The sequence below is a fragment of the Psittacula echo genome, assembly GCF_963264785.1.
Source record: "Psittacula echo genome assembly, chromosome: 6".
Lineage (NCBI taxonomy): Eukaryota > Metazoa > Chordata > Aves > Psittaciformes > Psittacidae > Psittacula > Psittacula echo.
Genome location: NC_137743.1, coordinates 20,018,325 through 20,032,464, shown reverse-complemented (window position 1 = coordinate 20,032,464; position 14,140 = coordinate 20,018,325).

The following is a 14,140-nucleotide window of genomic DNA, read 5'->3' as shown; positions in this document are numbered from 1 at the left end:
GAGATGGTCCAGTCCCTACTCATATTAGTGGCCCTTTGCTGGACTTTCTCTAGTAGCCCCATCTCTCTTTTACTGGGCAAGTCCTATTCTCTGTAGACATTGTCTGACATTTTCTGAACTGTGTGCCTACAGTGCATTGATGAAGCCCACATTGCAGTATTAAAACACTGTTGATAAATGAAGTACCCAGTGATTCAAGTATTTCAGATGTAATTGAAACTTTTTTTTGCAGGATTTGTGGCATACCTGACACACCCACAGAGTCCCTACACACTTGCTTCAAGAGAAGGGGTTCTGTTGCCATTTCTCAAGAATTGCCACTACATTATTTTTTGCAAAATACTGTATCCTAGCAGGTTCTACATGTTCTCAGCTCTCTATGACACATTGTACCATTTATTTACTACCCACTGGTGTATTGATAAATAACTCTGAAAATTGTTGGTGGCTTTAATCTGACTTCATTCTGAACTACAGTTTCAGGTCCTTGACTGTAGGTGTTCTTTTCCGTTTGTCTTTTCCCTTTGCCTTCGCCTTTGCTTTTCTCTTTCCTTTTCCCTTTTCTTTTCCCTTTCTCTTTCTGTTTCTTTTTTTTTCTCTTACCTTCAATTTCCTTTAATATCGTTATTCTCTCCTTCTCCCAGTGTCTGGAACTCTCAAGAAAACACACAAAGGGTTCTCTAAGGTCTGTAAGACCAAGACACAAAAGGTCAGAAGGCAAATAAAACAGTGCTTAGTTGATATACTCTTGTTTGTTTCCTTTGGTTTGAAATATGCTTTTACTGCAAATATCACTTACTTAGTATTTAATGACTGGAATGGGGAGGCTTATTTTAACCTTTGTTGCCATGTTCTAAGTACAAGGAATGATGCTTTGTAATTGCTGAAACAACTGAAAATGTGAAGTGCAAAGTTTTTCAACAAAGTGAGAAATGCAGCAACCAGGGGACATTTAAGGACAGAGCAACATCAACCTGTTGTCAGAACTAAACTGCTGTATGGAGGGGTAGGCTCAGTTATCCAGAAACTGATTAATGAGAGGGAAAAGATAAGTTGTCCTGGAAGAAGAAAAAGAAGGAGCTTTGTATTATTTGCTAGGAGAGGAGTTTTCAAATGGAGGGCTGCTTCTTTCCCAAGCTGGAGAGGAAAATAAGTGGAGATTTTCCTGGATGTTAACAGGCTTCTATGGTTTAAGAGATTACTGACATAGGAGATAGTCAGTACTGAGTCCAGAAGAGGCTGCAATCCAACATTAAGTACTATTGCTTCAAGGCAGGTACTTGCAGAACAAAGCAGTTACACTGGTGTCCTGACTGTGACTCCAAAGATCTCTAGTAGAGGTTGCTCATAAAGATCTCTGTAGTGCTCTGCTATATGAAGGGGTATATGGGACTGAAGATGATCAGTGTGGGAGTGTTCTGAAACCATGATATAAAAATGTGGGAGACCCTTCGGGCAGACACTGCTCAATGTCATCTGTCTGTGAAACACCATATACACTGGGAATGATGTATAAATAATAAGCATATTGTACAATTAGTCTGTTGCAAACTGGGTCAGGCTCTCAGGTGGTGTGAATGAAAGCTCTTTGACTGAAGTCTGCTGAAGCCAGGTCTCCCAGCAGTTGAAAATCAATATGGATCCATTAAAGTCATAGAAGGGATAGATTCGATAGACCTTTAAAGCTCATTCCATGGTGGTCCATCTTTGATGCATTTGCAACACTTTGCCCTTGTATTGTCTTTTCTATCACTTCTACTTCAGCACATAGTTTTGCCTAAGCAGGTGAGATCTGTGTTTTCGATCTGAGCCTCAGCTCTTGCCTGGAATTGTCCATTGCAAAGGCTGTAAAAATACAAAATCTGTGTTATGAAATAGAATTAAGTTATATTTTCAGTACAGCCATTTTCACACAAAAAATTAACCCCTGATGAACCAAAACTTCAGTTATCCACTTGGCTACATACATATATGTCTTCTTTCCACATAGTATATATGCATGTTTCTCTATATTTTACAGAAACATGCAATTGTATTTATCTTATTTATTTATTTATTTTCTACATGTAGATGGTTGTTAGCTGCAGTGCAGCCACTCTGCTAAACCACTGGCAGTGTGGTTTCCTGAACAAGATCTGCTTGTTTGGTTAGCTTTTTAAATGTTGTTAATGTAGCCACAATCTGCACCCCCCTTGTATGCAAGCATCAGTGGTGACACTTAATTCTTGCTGGAGCTGGCCCTGGCAAATTTTGACATGCAGTAATTATGCTCTTTTACTTGAACTAGCAAGACTGGGAAATTAAACTGCCCTTTCTATCAGTATTACTGGAAAGGATCCTGGCAGAACGTACAAAGCAGCAGCTCAGAGCTCAGCTGTTCTGGAGTGCTGTGAGGAAATGCAAACAGGCTTTCAAAGAAGCTCAGATAGAACAACTACTTGGAAAGAAGGCAGTTTGTTAATGTGACTCTGCATTGGGCAATGAAAAATCAGGTTCTGTAAATTATTGTCAGAGATGAGAGGGAAAGGGGCAGTGGTTTAATTTTTAGTCCATCATTTTTATTCACTTTCCTACTATAAAAAGTTATACTGAAAGTCACAAACTCAAAACTCTATGAGAAACACATCCTGTGGTACAGCCAGTATATTTGGTAATAACTTGCCATGTCCCTGGTTCATAGCAGGAAATGTTCCTCTCAAGCCCTGTAGTGGCCTGGTTGTGCTGTTACGAGTGTGCCCTGCTGACAGTTGGCCAAGCCTTCTGAATTCTTTTCCTTCACAGACTGTATTTTGCCAAACTGAAGGCCAAAGAAAGACTTTGTGACAGATAATATTTATGGATTTTGTTCTGAGGAAATCTTGCACGTGAACTGTGACTGATTGCAACAGAGCAACTGCACAGAGAGGCTTGGACTGACAGGCTAAGAAAAAAGGAATCTGAACCACTACATTTTCAGTTAAGTGACTTCAGAATTTGAACATCTTCAAGCTCTCATCACACAAGTGTTTACATGCATTAAGGTGACCTGAGATGGCTGAGCCTCAGGCGTATGACTGCTACTCTTACTTATGGAGCAGTCCCAGTGGACAAAGTGCTTTGTTAAATATTTAAAGATGCTCCTTGTCCCAAAGTGCTGAAGTCTGAGATTTTCATAGCTTCATAGAGCTTAAGGCCAAACAGGACCATTAGATCATTTTTTCTGACCTCCTGTGTGACACACAGCAAAAATTCTCACTCAGTAACTCCTACTCTGTCATGGTGCTAAGGTAGCACAGATGTCTTAGCAAGACATCACATTTTTATTTAAATACATTGAACAGTAGAAAATGTACTACATGATTTGGTAGATTGTTCTAGGGGCTCATTACCCTCGCTGTGAAAACATGTTTCAAGTATCCTGAAACAGACTAGCTTTACAAAAAAGCCAGGTCCCTAAATAAAAGGCTGACCTGTTAAACACAGTGGAGGGAAAGACTCCGGAAGAGTTTTGTAAGAGGCCTCAAACACAACTTTGTAAAATCTTGAGGCTAAATTTCAGGAGAACAAACTTTCCTTTACTTGCTTAGAGGTCTATAATGGGCTGGACACCTCAGGTTCCACCTAAAACTCCCCTAAGCAGTTACGTGCTTCCCTGTGCTATGGCTATTCCTAGAAATGGTGCTTTTGTGGCTGAGCTGATCAACTGGGCACACTTGTCTTGCCAGAGGCCAGCTTAGAAGCTGAAAATCCCAACAGTTAATCAGGTATGGAGTGTCCTCATGCCCACAGGCAGCTCTGTCCTGTTAAAAAAACAGATGGCAGCGGCAGCTTTTAGTGCATATCAATTTAGCTTCTCTAGTTTTCAAGCCTTTCCTGATGAAGTATCAGCTACGGGACTGAGCCAACGCCCTAGGAGGTTTCTATATGAATGGTGAGAATGCTATAAACTCAGGCACACTAACACTTTTAAAACAAAATGCTAAAACTGTGTAGTTGTGATGAAAACAGATGTTAAATGATTTAGGGTCTGTGTTACTTCTCAGGAGGGCACAGAATTGCAGGCAGCATTGGCAGAAAAGGAAATTTCATCCACAGTAATAAAGCATCTTTATCTTTATGTACCAGGGAGTTGAGTGGCAAGTATCTCTCAGAGCCATGCCAGTGTAATAAAACTAATATATCAACTTAAGAGAGATGCTAAGCTCTTTGAAAATAACTGTGTAATTGGCAAGCAGTAGCTTTTACTCATTATGTTATAGAGAAATAAAACTGGGTTGTTGTTTTTTTTTCACCCTGCTGTGGTGCATTTAAGAAATTAAATGCAGAAATCTTCTGCTATTACACTATTAGGTTGGAAAAACCATGACTGCAAATGGGAACACATTCCAGAAGTGAAGGTTTCTCCCACTGCTTTACTGTGGTTAGATTGCTTACCTATGGTATTTCCAACAAATATTGCTGGACTAAGGCTCACATGTAAGGGATTTCTTGACAATACCATTTTTTTAGGAAAGCTCTGTATTTGTGCTTATTTGGGCTGCATATTTCTCCAGAGGAAGAAGAAAGTTACTCTCTAGTTGAATCTGCTGCTGCTCGTAGAGGACTGTTTCTGAGCTTGCAGCTAGATCATTGTTTCACATGTGTCTTTGCTATCAATCTTTTATAGCTGTGTACACAGAACTTTTTAAAGCCCCATATAAAAAGCAAACAAATATATATTACTTTTAAGTACTGAGTAAGCCTGTAATAGCATGTTGCCAGAGCAATTGCATCAATCTCCTGCAGGCAAACAAGGAAGCTGAATCTGGAAGTTTATTGAGTCTTTGCAAACCAGCCATTCCCATTGTGTACTTCATAGCTGTTCAGCGGGAAGCTTATGACAAGGCTCTGTCCTTTTTTTTCCAGAACCAGGATTTTCTGCTTCCATCTTACCCAGGCAGCCATAGGCTGCCACTTTCTCACCTGCTGACAACCTGGTCTCCTTGCTGTAACTAGCACTAGCACGTATAATGATTCCAAAAATTCGGTGACAGAATTATAGTAAGATTGTATTTGAACTGTCAAGTGGGGCCAGGGAGATAGCTATATATATATTCTAGTACCTGAAAATATTTCACCTCAAAAACTGGGCTGACAGAGAGCCACCTGCCTGCTTTAACACTAGAGGGAGGCATCGCCTAAAAGAAATTGCAAAGGCTGCTAAAATAGCACAATTAAGAACGATTTATGTGTCTTGGAAGGGAACAACACACACTGATTTCTTTTTAAAGCCTCTGTTTTTATTGGAATACATTATGGGAGGCCTCATTTGTTGCCCAGAATGCTTTTGGCCAGAGTGAAATTCAACCTTCCTGATGAGGCGGACAGATTCAGCTTGTGCTGCTCTGCTTTGTCTTAGCTCTGTTCTCCTGGGACAACCTTATGCACAGGGCCTGGAGGTAGTTCAGCCTCTATAAATAGCTTATTGCTGAATGCTTGTGTGAGCAGATTTGGAAGGCTGTGCCAAAGGATGAAGAGTTGTGTTGTTTTAGTTCACTTTAGACTGACAGACTCAAAGATTTCCCTATCTGGCCTCAGTTTGTACTCAAAGCAGAGGCCAGGAAGATGAAATGTCAGTACCTCACTCTGTATTTATTTCTCTGTAATTGCAAGCCTATAAGCAAAATAATAGTGATTGACTTAATGATGGTGGCTATATAGGGATGGTTGCGGTCCCTGAGGAGGCTTTCTCTCTCCCCCATCACCCCATTATCTTCTCCTCTTGCAGCATGGATCCTGTACTCTATAAGGGGTAGATAATGCATAGCTCCATCATTCATGGTAAGACTGCTTCCAGGCCTGTAAACTGTATTTTGCTAGGTTGCACAAAAAGACCATAGAACAATGTGAATAGTTAGTTGAGAGCCTCACAGCAGTTGACAGTAACTTAGAGTTGTATAAAGCGTTTATTGTACTGAACAGAGAATTGGAAGTTACATTTCTAAAGTAAGGGCCAAGTAGTGGAAAATTCTGCAAGTTACTTCCAGCAAAGGAGGAGAGGGGATATGATTACCTGTGATTAACCTGTTCTTTCCTCCACTCCTTATTGTCAGGAGTAGAGGTGGTTCATGGAGAAGGGAAGTTCTGTGGTAGAAACAGCCCAGGAGCTCTGGGTATCCCGCCTAAATCTTTCAATGAGCTTTGTTCAATGGAAATGCTTATTTCTTTTTCTCTTAGACTTACATTTGCCTTGCCTTAGCTACACCTAGCAGAGAAAGGGGTGAAGAATGTGCTCTGAGGCAGTCTTTTCCAGTCAGGTAGGAGGGATGAAACACTGCTGAGGGAGCAAGATTGGCAGATCTGGGATGTGCAAATGGAGACAGAAACAGATGTGAAAAGGAAATGTGTAGAGGGAGACTGGAGAGGAAAGAACAGATGTGAAGAGTGAGGATAGGTCTGTCTGTTATGAAATCTGGGGACAAGAATTAATTGCTGAGCAGGATGGTGCAGAGGTGTATGTGTGGCTGTTTTGAGTGGCTGCTTTGAGTGGACATAAATCTTTGAATTTGAGTTATAGCACATGTGCTGATGGGCCCAGGTGCTCTAAGATCACTGTGATGAAGCTCTTGAGAGATAGAAGGTCTGTTGTCAGCAGGTGGAACTTACAGACTCTTCAAATGAATGGCAGGAATTTAAAATAATAAAATGTGTAAGTTGCAGCTATCAAGACCCTGTTAAAGTCACTTAAGCTGTTCCATGGATTTATCCTTCAACAAGTTTCAGATAGTGCCTTTTGTCCTTTTGGCAACACTTAAAATGTCCTGAGTCTCTGCTGAAGTGAGACTTGGTCCACTGTTCCTATTGCATCACGCTGCTCCAGCTAAGCCATTTACTGCTTCTAATAAAGGAACTTTCACAGTGTCTGTCTGCACATTTCATTGAATCCCTTGGACACCTCATCATCTGTGATTCTCACCAAAGGCCTTGAGATATGTTTTGTTAAAGAGATAAAAGAAAATTGTGCTGGGAAAGCTGCTGATGTGGTTCCTTTTGCCTTTCAGAACATAAGCCTGCAGACCTGTAGTTATTATAGCAGATCTCCGTTTAGAGCAAGGAAGATTTCTCAAGGTGCCGTTTATGACTTCCTGGTTTATGCTGCAAATTGTTAATCAGTCCATGACAGCATAAATAAAATTAAAGGGTTTAATTAAAACTAATGAATGAGTGAATGGAGAATACACAGCATGTTCCACTTGCAAAGCACTGGTGCTGTGAATAATTAAAATGTCACAAAGCAGGAGATGTCTTAGTAAAAATGTTGGAGCTGCAAAAATAGAGGCCCCTGAACTTTGGTAGTTTGGGAAGGTTTTGCTCTTTAAATTGGTTAAAATCAGTTTATATAAGCTAGGGGAAAGATACAAAAATATATACAACTCTGATTTTTTTTATGATGGACTAAAAGTGGAAGTTTGGTGCCAAGCAAACTCCACTGCATTTTGGATCAGTTTGCATATCTGAAGATCTGTTTTCATACTGTATTATATCAGTATCAGCCAGATTAGTTTCTTCTTTTGAATCATGTGGCTGTATTCTTGCAAAGTAAACCTATTACAGGCTATTATGTTGTTACTTGTTAATGCTCTGTTTACTCGAAGTATAAGCATTCATTTGATTTAAACCCAAACCTGAACTACAGCCTGAACTGGATCTGCCTTTGGCTTGGGTTTGGTGTATGTGACATGGTCAAATAACAGGCCAAGAAAATAATTTAGCTGGATTGTTTCAAATAGATCCGGGGGGCATGAGGTGTGAGTTAGAAAAAGAGGCTGATCAGACTGCTGTAAGTCTTGGGATTACAGGTTAGAGCCAGAATATCAGTTCTAGGGCTAACAGAGAGACATCTTCCATGTTGCTTCTTTACAGTGGCTTGCTATTTTCTGTGGTACGATGTGTTTGATACTACCCCTTTGTGACCTATTCTGAGTTTGGTGTTCCCCTTCTCATCAGCTCTGGACTTCTCCCCATATCGCCTGACCCTATGACATCTTCTGAGGCAAAGAGCCTGTTGGAGGATGAAATAGGATCTGGATAAATGTCCTGGCTACTGACATTACTGATGAAATAGTAAGGCCCCTGCAGCCTGCTTTCTGTATCATCGTGACTGAAGGTGGGCATCAGTGAGGGACCTTACTCGGTATAGAGGTTTAACTACGTGTGTTGGGAGGTTTAAAAGGTACCATACCTCCATCAAGTGCCTCTAGAGGCCATGATCTAATGGTAGGCAAGTTGGAGTGGGGTGAAAAGGTGAAGATCATCTACGAGATAAGTGACTATGCTGTTATATAATCCTAGCTCCATATCATGTAATGTCTTTAGATGGCTGAGTAAATAAATTTACCTTGAGAATTTCCACCAGTTTAGCCTGGTAGGTGAAGACTAGAAGAACAGTGGAGCTTCCAAGTGGCATCATGGAATCTTCCATGTCCAAACTGGGTATACAAAGCCTCACTACTACAGATATACACAATATATTGCCCGTCAAAGCTTGGCTGTCTGTTTAGTGGAAGATCAGACTAGATTATGATAATGGTCCCTCTGAGCCTTAAACATTTATAAAGGAATGAGTAGACTTTGCCAGGAACTCAACTGATTTCTGAATGTTGCATTAAATACTGTTTAAAAGTATGGCATAACCCTAATGTATGTGCTGTTGGCTTAATGATTTGGCATTATGAATAGTGTAGAAAAAAGGTATCTCAAAAATGCATATCTCTCAGGAGGAAGCTTTTGACGAATATGGAGTTCTATGCTGAAAATTTTCACTTTCCATATATGTTTTTGACTTATTTTGGTCCAAATTTCAAATATTTTGGAAGCAGAACATTGAGAGTCTACCTTAGAAAAAACTTAGTTCTCCTTGCACCTCACTTTGGATGTGTTTGAATTAGGGGAAGTTGTACTGAAGAACATGTGAACCTTGCAATATGCTACAAATCCCAAATATCTATATGTTACCAAAGCAGACTAAGCTTTCTGGCTCACCCTTTAGGGGCCTTGGCTACCCAGAAAAAATAATAATTATTAACCAAGAATTGGAGTTAATTAGGTATGGTCAATTCCTCAGATAAATTATGCTGATTTATGTGAATTCTTAGACTTCCATGGTTACATTAATAATTAACTACAAATCAAAAATAATCACAAGTGTAACTGAGAAAATATCGTCCCACTGGTTACTTTATGATTCAGTTTCAATTAAAGGCTTTGGTACTCATTTTCAATCAACTGGGGCTTGTAAGCTGCTCTTGGTGACATCACTGTAAATCTGGGGTGAGGTTCTTATGAAGGCAATGGCATTACTCCAGATTTACATAGACCTTGCCAAAAGTAAAATAGAGTCCATCGACTAAAGCATTCCCTTATCTTCAAAGGGAATTGGTTTCATCTGTAATAAAATATCTCAGGGCAGCCTAGGCTAAGCCTAGTTATTTGGCTTCACTGAGGCTCTTTGTTGAATCTTTTCAGATTTGAACCTCGAAGGTTGAAATCCATAAGCAACCTTCCATAGACTTCACTGGAGCAGATCCAGGCTCTCTAGAGCCACTACTAAGAGGGTTTTCATTATGGCAAGATACAGTTAAGTTTGCAAAAATTTGTTGGGCTTTTCTTGCATATAAAACCTTGTATTTGCTAAATTCCAGAAGCTGCAAATATGATTATAATGCAGCTAGAAAGAGAAAGGGAAGAGGTGTTTGAGACTCTGCCTGTGTTGATCTGTTTTTGCAAGGGATAGTTCCAATTAGATATATTCTGTTGTAAATATCAGCAAAATATTTTTTTCTGAATGTGGATCAATCAGTTACCTCAATAGTTAATTTCTTAGTTACTTGTGAAGTGATCAAAACCCAAAACTTCAGATCAAGATTCCTCAGTGAACAGTCCCATGTTTTTAACTTAGGCTCATTGAGTTTAATGCTTGGTACATGGTAGGGCATACGGTGTATGCTACAAAAGCAATACCTTTTGTATATACCTAAAGAAAGGTATTGCTCTGCTTTCCTTCAGGGAACTTACAAGGAACCATGAGCTAGTAAATTGTGCATTAAAATATCTTTGCTCAGCCCATTCCGGATGTTGGCACACCTTTTTCCTATTCCTGTATCTTGCTGCAAGAATAATGTAAAGCAGATCTAGGACTGGTTTACAGAATCCAAGATTTTTATTTTATGCATTATTCGCATCCTTTCTGTGTAAGGGAATTGTGGCATGGTGCAGCTTTTCTCCTACCTTCAGGTAGGCTGGTTGATACTCCTGGAAGCATCTGCCTTACTGTACTGGTATCACTGCTGTTGGCATGTGCAGGGAAAACAGTTGCTCCCAGAACTGCTGGATGAGAGTAAATGGCAGCATGATGCAAAGGAAAGGCTGGAGAAAAGCCATCTGGGGATAGGCTGCTGACACCAATATGAATTTGCCAGCATTCAGTATGCTTTCATGTTGTTCCCAGGACTGGTCCTAGCAAACCATCCTGGAAGAGTCCACAAACTGATCTAACAGTTCTAGGAGCTTATAGCTCCTGCATCAAAAGGAAGCTTGAAAGAAGTTTTTCAATATATCCATGAACGACCATGTCAGGAAGAGGGGATTTATCCTTTGATTGAATGGGATCCACCCTAGACCTCTCACTGTTAGGAAAACCTTTGTGTTCTCAGAGTATTTTGGGTGAAGATACATGTTTTGCAGCCCTTCTCCCTGTATAGTATCTGGGGACAGCATTCATGTATAACCAGAAGTATTGTGACAAAAAAAAAGACAAAAAAAAAATAAAAATCAAAGAACTTTGTGACAGCTAAATTTATTACAGTTAGGTCAGCCTAAAGTAACATCACAAACCCTGTATTGTGGGTCACATACAACTGTGATACACCCAAACCTGGGACAATATGTATTTATTCATCATCCAGATACATCTAAATTAGATGATGTATCTTAGGTTTTAGATTGATGTATCTGGATGATGAATAAAAAGAGCAGCAAGGAAAGTAAAACACTGGGGCGGGAGTGCAAAGGGGCTCAGAAGTCTCTATCCCTAGTATGTAATTGGAGTTGCCTTTGTTGCATCTTGTGTATTGCTGCTCACAGTATTCATCTGATTTTAGACTGTTTATGCCAGCAGGCCATGGAGTCATGCAGCTTTAAATCATCTCAAATATCTAGGGTAGGATCAATACCTAATTCTATAAAGAAATCCTCTTAAAAAGGACAGGAGACCAAAACTAGGATTGATAGAGCCTTGCAGTGTACACCTCCAATTGCGCGTCAAAGTGTTGCCAGTTTCCCTGATAACAATTTACACTGCATCAAAACCACAAACCTCAGCAAGTACAGAAAGTGAAAGCAGTTTTGAAGTGATCTGTGCTAGAGCAATTCCCTCCACAATAGGTCTAAGCTTACCCAAACTGATGCATTTTACACAAATGATTATAAATAGAAGCCAAAATTTTGTCAGACCAATAGTGCAAACTTAACATATTGGCCCCTTGGTGTCATTTGAAGAAAATTAATGCAGAGGGCCAAAGAGACAGAGTCTGCAATATGTAATGCTCTGGAGACGTAGCTGAGATTTTGTTCCTAGTGTAGCAGAAATAAATGCTCTTGTCAAGTCATAGGGGAGAAATAAGACGTGCATAAGTAAGATTAATCAGTAAAGCCAGTGTCTATCTCATGAGTTATATCTGACATCAAAAAGGCCAAGGTTGTTGTATGTTAAATTTGTGCTACTACAGGAAAGGAAAAATAACAAATAATCTCCTGTGCAAATTGTGCTGTAGATTTGGAGAATGTGCAATCACTAGTTAGAATGGGAGCAGGGAAAGAAGGAGGGGGGCCTCCTTTATTCTCTCTCAATAGAAAACTAAGTGTGAAATCATGACCCAAGCAAAATCAGTGACAATGCTCCTGTGGTTCTTAGTGGGGCCAGGTCCTGCCCATGATTTGTACATACTGGGTTACAGTGGAAGAGCTGAATTTCTCAGCCTTTACTTAGGTAAACTCTCAGAGAACTAAGTGGGAGTGACAGCTGGCCAAAGAGCCTGATTCTTACTGCTAAAGTGGTAGATATGTTAAATCAGAGGCAAGGGAATTTTTTCCTCAGCGAGGGTCAGATAGGCTTTTCCTGTACTTCTGTGATCCACCATAGCGTGGTTGAATAATGAGGGGACCAGGGCAAGAAGTGGCTGCCAGAGTGTAGAGCTGTGGTCCCAGGCTGTAGGTCCCCTGCTTACCTCCCCTTCCATGCAGTATGAGCAAGAGGGACCTGATGCAGCAGTGCCTCTTCTCTGTGTGCTGACCAGTGATGGCCTGATGTGTGCTGCTTTGTCTCCTTTTGCAGCAAACCACTGGGCTAGCTGTCTGCCCTTTCTGCAAGGACAGGGAGGTCTGGAACCAGAGGTACTGGGTTTCTGCAGCATTGTTCTCTGTTTTACTCCTAGATTTCCTGGCACAGTTGAACTTTGTGATGCACTGGGCATAGTTTTGCTCTGCACGAAAAATAGCTCTTGGCAGGGTCTGGGGGAAAACACCTCAACAGAACTAAAAGGTATTTTTTTCAAGACATGGGGTGCAGATACCTAGTCTTGCTTTATTAAAGACAAGTGTGTTGAAGCAGGCAAACAAAGCCATTTACTGTTCTTTTCATGCTGGTCCTGTCTCCAGCAGTTTTCTGGGTCTTACTTTAAGAGCTCAGTGGACCTTTCAGGCATGAGTCACCGTCACTGTTAGCAAGGGAAGAGAGCAGTGCTTTCAGCGTAGCAGAGATGACTGGAAGTCAATGGAATGATTGCACTTCCTCTTGGAGAATAACATTTCTTGCTTCTATCCATGTTACGCAGCTCAGTTAAATCTCCCCCATGGGCCCAAGCCTTCAAGGCACAGTATGTCTCTGCTAGTTTTGTGGCAGTGATTGTCTAAGCCGGTTCCCCTAGGACTGAAATGAGAGACCTCCTATGCTGAAAACACTTGGGTCTCTCCAGACTGAGCTAAAGTGGGCTCTGTAATTAAGGTTTGTAATGGGCTTATATCCTCACGGAAATGACCACAGGGCTCAGGATAGGGGAGAGAACAAAGACTGGGCAAACAGTGGCCTGTAGGAAATGGCCACACAGGTGGTGGGTGTTGGGAATTCTGGGCACCAGGGCAGGAAGGTAGCTGGGTAGGGGTCCCCATTTCATTTCCATGGCAGGACTTCATATGGAAAGCACTGTGGAAGAATATTTGTCTCTGCAGTGTCAAACCCCAGCTGCTAAGCTGGAGTTCTGTCTTTCTCTCTGTGTTAGCAATGCTGTCCTGCTCCTCTGTGGTAGAAGGAAGGCTAACATCTGTCCTGCTTTTCAGGACAACTTTTTCTGTTTTTGTTCAAGTCCATTTTCACCTGCCAGTTTCCCCAGAACAGAAAAACGAAGTCTTATCCTAATACAGTTTAGGAGATCAAGCACTGCAAAATAGCACTGAGTGGAATAAGATCAGAAGGGGAGAATGTGCCTTGCTTGCACCACAAACTCATCCATTGTGGACCATTTCCAAAGGGTTTTGGATGCTGATGCCAGTAAAGAAAAAAACCGCACCCCTGGGGTCCTACTGGTGGGGGAACAGAGGGAAGGGTCAGCAGGCCTGGCTGGTGAGCCAGTGGTAGTGGCAAGTGCTGGCTGCAGGCAGAGTGCTGGGCTCCCAGAGTGCATTTACGAGGCACCAGTGCCCAGTTTATTGGGGATGCTTTGTGAGCACTGCACCCAAACTGGCGGGCAAATACAGAGCAGCTTTTTAAAAGCAGCAGGAAGACCTAAGGGTAGCTTTTGTGTGCGTGGGAGCTGTGCTAGCGGTTCTGCTGCTGGCTCATTCGTATTAAGTGTCTTAAATAGAAAGTGCAGACAGAGGGGCTAGTTGCCAAATGCATTGCAAGATAAAAGATGTAAAGATGGAGTTAAAGGTGAGATTGTATATCAGTCATTTAAAGGTTAAAATCATGTTGCAATTAGCTGTGCAGTTCCAGGAACTTCTGAATACAGATTCTATTGGCAAGACAACCTGTCATGTTAAGAGCGTGCAATTAAAGTTTTTTTGCCTTCAAGTGTTGAGGATGAAAACCTGACAAAGATGGTAGACCCAGATTGAAAAATCACTGTCC